This window comes from Pseudoliparis swirei, chromosome 10, assembly GCF_029220125.1.
Source record: "Pseudoliparis swirei isolate HS2019 ecotype Mariana Trench chromosome 10, NWPU_hadal_v1, whole genome shotgun sequence".
Classification (NCBI taxonomy): domain Eukaryota; kingdom Metazoa; phylum Chordata; class Actinopteri; order Perciformes; family Liparidae; genus Pseudoliparis; species Pseudoliparis swirei.
Window position 1 is genome coordinate 3,328,418 of NC_079397.1, and position 5,000 is coordinate 3,333,417.

A 5,000-nucleotide genomic window follows, 5' to 3' on the forward strand; every position below is an offset into this window, starting at 1 on the left:
ATCCAAACTGCTTCCTCTCCTCCTCTTTCTAACAGGAAAAGTGTCTCATAAATATGCATGTCCATATCTGTTCATCCATCCCGAGCATGAGACCAGAGAGGGGAGAACTGTGTCAGCCAGCCTTGTATTTCATCAACAATCGGTGCTCTGATCGTCCGCTGAAAGATTCATGAGCGTCTTTAAGCGGCCCGGACTCGGAGCCAAGCGTTCCACCGCATGTAACGCGGAGCGAGCAACAGAACCGCAGAAGCCACTCCCACGCCGGCCGCATGCAGCGCCGGGCAGCAGCTCCTCCCACACGGTGCCATGCAGATGCATTCAGGGGAAAGCTCTCAGTCCTTATTGATTTATATGATTCAATACACTTTAGTGAGGGTGTGTGTGTGTGTGTGTGGCGGGGGGGGGGGGGGGGGGGGGGTAAAAAAGAAAAGTGATATCAATGCAAACAAACACACGTATTTAATCTCATATGTTATTGTTAGAGGGGGATTACATAATCACAACCCGATGAAACACCGTGTCATTACCCAAGATGCATTTTGTCATCTGGAGACCATGAGGCGTCCACGCATTGGGGCCAATTTTGGGGATATTTGACTGGATTATAGCAAACTGCATTATATATATATATTTCTGCATTGGCCTCCTAATTACTATTGTGCAGCGCTGTGATGCATTGCTCCGTTAGACAATTATTATATGCACCTCTCTCTCTCTCTCTCTCTCTCTCTCTCTCTCTCTCTCTCTCTCTCTCTCTCTCTCTCTCTCTCTCTCTCTCTCTCTCTCTCTCTCTCTCTCTCTCTCTCTCTCTCTCTCGAAAGAACTTATAACTCTGATCGCAAGTTTTAAAATTCCTGAACTCCTTTAAGAGCCTGAAGGTAGCAGCACCAATCTGATGAAGGAACACAGCGACGCTCTGATGAACACTTCAAGCACAAAGAATCATTAAAATATATATAATATTATGTGGATATATATATTATATATATATATATGTATATATATATTATATGTATATATATATTAAATGTATATATATATTAAATGTATATATATATTAAATGTATATATATATTATATTTATTTATATATATATATACATATTTTGTGAAATGCAAATATTGTTCCAGAGCAACAGAATTAAAGCATTTTTCCGTGAAGACGTCAAACAGTTGAGGAAAAACAAATTATGTTAAACTTACATTAAAATTAAAAGTACATTTGCGATCTCCGATGCTTTATTCTAACGCCTGAAGGTCATGCGAGTTCTCAGTTTGTTGTCAGAGCTTTCATTGCTCCAGCAACAGTCCAACCATGTCGCCCCTCTTTGTTTCCTGCGTATCTTTTCACTTTGTCCCTCCATCTTTTTCCTCTCTGTGTTTTCGGCCTAATTGAAAGCGGCTCAGAGAGTTCAGCATCAGAGGATGAGAGGCCTTTGATCTCTGTTTACCCTGCAGGTGGTTCACGGTGTATCACATACATTCACATCTTTTCATGTTCCGCCTCTCTTCATGTGCCCCCCCCCCCCCATCCTTCTTCCCCCTCGTCCCCCACTGCATATCGTCCCGTGTGGCCGAGAAGACGTGGAAACCATAATATACAAAACAAAAGATATGAAATAATTCAATATAACATGTACAGGACTGTCTCAGAAAATTAGAATATTGTGATAAAGTTCTTTATTTTCTGTAATGCAATTAAAAAAACAAAAATGTCATGCATTCTGGATTCATTACAAATCAACTGAAATATTGCAAGCCTTTTATTCTTTTAATATTGCTGATTATGGCTTACAGCTTAAGAAAACTCTAAAATCCTATCTCATAAAATTTTAATATTTCCTCAGACCAAGTTAAAAAAAAGATTTATAACAGCTGAGTGTTTGTCAAGGCTCAGGAAACCCTTGCAGGTGTTTCGAGTTAATTAGACAATTCAAGTGATTTGTTTAATACCCTACTAGTATACTTTTTCATGATATTCTAATATTTAGAGATAGGATATTTGAGTTTTCTTAATCTGTAAGCCATAATCAGCAATATTAAAAGAATAAAAGGCTTGCAATATTTCAGTTGATTTGTAATGAATCCAGAATGCATGACATTTTTGTTTTTTTAATTGCATTACAGAAAATAAAGAACTTCATCACAATATTCTAATTTTCTGAGACAGTCCTGTATATCATCCAGAGAAAATAATAATAATTAAAAATAATAAAAAGATATATATAAATAAATATAAATAATAATTTCAAATAATAAAAAAGAAAAGATATATACACATTATTTATTTATATATATATGTATTAAATAAATAAATATATAAATATATATTTATATAAAATAAATATATATAAATACATATATGAATAAATAAATATAAATACATATATAAATAAATAAATATATATATATATACAGTATATAAATCATGCAATGACATCTTTACAAAGAAATACAGTTTTTGTTTATAACCAAAATGCATTTAAAAGCTATCAAATTAATGTATAGAGTTACTTTCTACATTTTTCGTGTGTATTTAAATGTCCATTTGAGTATTTTAGATATTATCTTGTTCTGAAATATATTCTTATTTAATATCATGACGGGATTTCCGGTACGAGTGGGGCGATATATATATATAATTTTATAATAAATCAAAGGACATTAATATATATCACAGGTCCGCCTTTTATTATATAAAATAATTTTTACAAATGTATGTCTTGTTTCATCACTTTAACCCTTGTGTTGCCTTAGGGTCATTTTGACCCGAATCAATATTACACCCTCCCCCCGCCTTTGGGTCAATATGACCCGATTCAATGTTTCACCCTCCTGTTACCTTTATATTTACTAACATATTTTACCCTTTGGGTTCAATTTGACGCCAGCAATTAAAACCTCCAGAAAATTATTAGAATTAATATTGTTTTCCAAGTTTAAGTGTGAGGCACTTTATGTTTGTTTGTTGACTACCGAAAGAACACCGACATCAAATTAATCCTAAAGCAGGGGGAGGGTGTAATATTGATTCGGGTCAAAATGACCCTAAGGCAACACAAGGGTTAAAGCAAAGTTCATGTGAACATAATAAATTGAATCGGCGCCCGCTTGTTGATCAGCAACTGAATTGATTAGTCCATTAAAAAAGAACCAATAGTCTAAGATGAACCGTCGATCAATCGCTTTGATAATCCATCAATCTGTTCAGTCACTTTTCATGCATGAACGCCGGAAATTCATTTCGTTGCACAGCGGCTTCGATTTTGCAAATCGGGTGCTGTTCTTTGTGATGACACACGCACGCACACACACACACGCACCCGCACCCACACACACTCAGAAACACAGGAGCACACTGCAATCTGCAGCCCCATTAGCAGGATGTAGCCCATTATTGGCTCACACATCCAGTAAAGTTTAATCTTAGTATATATATATATATATTTATATAAATAAATATATATATACTAAAATAAATATGTATATATACATATATATATATATACTTAAATAAATGTATATATATATAATATACATAAATATATTTATATAAATATATATAAATAAATATATATATACTAAAATAAATATATATATATATATAGATTTATAAATATATATATATATATATATAAATGTATATATATATGAATAAAGTATATGTATATATATGTATAAACTAAAATATAGACATATAAATACATATATATATACTTAAATAAATGTGTATATATATATATATTTATATATCATCGTATCTACCATCTGAGTCTGATATCTTGGCATATTTGCGACCTCGGTGACAGGGCGTTCCCGTGAGGTTTTAAACGTTGCAGACGTGTCGACGCACGTCAGGACTTGAGAAAGAAGCATCAGGAATGGCGAGTGTATAAAAGGCGCTGAGGATGAAGGAGCTGCATTCGATTTTCTCTCTATCTCGACAGCTTGATCGGCCCCAAAAACAAAAATGTACAAATTCACTGCTTACCAGCTGACTGGACAGGAAGTGAAGAAACAACCCTCTGACTCACTGGCGCTCTCTCTCTCTCACAGATCGGGCGTCCAGCTGGTCCACCGACTAGCTCACTGCAGTGATGTCTTACAGGCTAACTCGGCGTCCACACACACACACACACACACACACACACACACTCTTTCTGACAGTCATGCAGGCGTCTAAGAATAGATAAAAGGAGGGACAGTATTCTGAGAACACACACACAGACAAAGTGTGACGAATGACTGCCAGATAGGTTACACGTGCCTTACGCTGCCATAATCACATCATACCACACACACACACACATTAGCTTTGATGTTCAACGCCATAATTTCTCTTTCATATTGCCACATAAGGTGATTCAACCCTTGGCACTGGCCCCTTCAAAAGGTCCGCAAACTACCTTATTAAGAACCTCTCTTTCCGTGACCGGCTCATGCCATTTCCTCCACATGGCCGATGAAGGTCAAAGGTCAAAACGGCAGCATGACACGCTGCAGTTGTGACGTATGGGAGAGAAGGGCAGGGAGAAAGAAGACTCATTTCACATAATTAAAGACATGACTGCGTTCAGGAATACGGTCTTTTTCTCTGGAGTGGTGAAAAGATAAGTGAGGCTGCACTTTGTCGTTAAACGGCCAAATGTTCTTCTTGTGTCGTCCTCCAGAATATATATAAATATATATAAAACTTTTTAGAGAACAGCAAACAATGGCTGCCAAATGTTGTCTTTCCAAACGAAAGCGATCCGACCGGGGGTTTCCAGAACAAAATGACACGGGAACAGAGGCGATATGTGGGGACACATATCATCCCCGCCGACGTTTTCACCATTAGGGGGCGCTATCGAGCCAGTAGAGGCCTCCGATTTCTACGTAAAAAGTCATTTATACATTTTGGGGTAAATGTCTAACAGCCCGAAACCACGACCGTGAACCACCGATTAAGAAAATAAAGAGCATCTTTTTCTTTTTCTTTTAAAGCCTAACATGTTCTCA

The 5,000-nt window shown here is 36.4% G+C and overlaps 1 protein-coding gene across 10 annotated transcripts in view; it reads right to left on the bottom strand.

Moving 5' to 3' along the window:
* The window catches only part of dgki (diacylglycerol kinase, iota), a 55,868-nt gene that overhangs the window by 48,709 nt on the left and 2,159 nt on the right, over positions 1-5,000 (bottom strand). Inside the window, exon 1 of one of the 10 annotated variants that reach the window (XM_056424769.1) lies at positions 3,991-4,058. The exons of the other annotated variants lie outside the window; for them this stretch is intronic. The gene's annotated coding sequence lies outside the window, so the exon portion shown is untranslated. Of the gene's footprint in view, positions 1-3,990; positions 4,059-5,000 lie in introns of those variants that run through there. 10 annotated transcript variants of the gene reach the window in all.